The sequence below is a fragment of the Buceros rhinoceros genome, unplaced genomic scaffold (assembly GCF_000710305.1).
Source record: "Buceros rhinoceros silvestris isolate BGI_N320 unplaced genomic scaffold, ASM71030v1 scaffold16974, whole genome shotgun sequence".
In the NCBI taxonomy this organism is placed as follows: Eukaryota; Metazoa; Chordata; class Aves; order Bucerotiformes; family Bucerotidae; genus Buceros; species Buceros rhinoceros.
In genome coordinates this window covers 16,301-17,464 of record NW_010406678.1, presented here as the reverse complement: position 1 = coordinate 17,464, position 1,164 = coordinate 16,301, and positions in this window count along the sequence as shown.

Below are 1,164 nucleotides of genomic sequence, written 5' to 3'. Positions count from 1 at the left end.
AAAGCTATACCCACAAAATGGTTTTTGCCACAGTCAGGTCTGAAATGCTTTTCCTTTACATAAAATAGGGCACAAGTAGGAGTCATTGATATGCTATTTAATTTCCCAAACTTGAGAAACATGGGAGCACTCTTCCAGTAAGAGATAATGAATTCCCTACTGCAGAAGCTCAGAATTTAAAGGTTTTATTTTATATGCAGCAGGTATTTAGTAACACCTACTGACATCCTCAAATTCATTTAAATGCACTTCCATGGCAACTTGAAACAGAACTGGGAACAGAACTCGGACACAGCACTGCGTTTCTGGCAGACAGCTCAGAGGAAGTTCAGTGGTATCCTGTACTCCTACCAGCAGTACTCACCGACGTCAGAGAATCTAGGCAAAGCATTAATACTGCACCCAGTACAAGGACCATGCAGCTGTGAAAGTCTACTGTTCCAAAAACACGCAGTATCAGTTTGCAGCAGTATGATTTAGGTGCATTACAACTACTTAATATTTTTTGTTGCGTATCTGGTGTGTCACTTGATTATAATTTAAGTATAAAGTCGTAACACATTTGCACTACACTGATAAAAAGGTGTCTGCAATACATTAGAATTAGATTGGGAAAAAAAGAGTGAGCTTGGCTTAATAAGAAACAAAATCTCTTTCCTAGTATTTCACTACTGAAACTATTTAGGACCCTATTCCACCAAGGAAAAAGGAGTGGAGAGTAAAATATTCATGATTGATTGATAACTAGTCAACTGTCTACAAAAGATGTGGTTTGTTTTACAGGATGTGTAAGACAAACTCAATACATGTATCTTTCATCCATCAATGTCAATGTGAATTCGGAATTTTGACAGGATGATGCATGAGTGGGGAAAAAAATCCCACTCTCCTCTCAGAGCAGTTCCAGCAACTAAAAAAAGTCACACACGAAATCACATACACTATGATCTGGGGTAATCCTGACACCCAAGAATGCTAAATTCAGTGTTAGTCCATTCTGTTCTTACACGTTACAGCTAGACCATCCAAACCAGATGAGTTGATACCTAACTCTAAATCACTTCAAACATGAAGCTGCAATGTTCGTGTTCAAGATGGGATTTTGGAAGTGATAAATAAAACCTTTACATCCACTTACATTACACACACTGACAGGATCGGAAG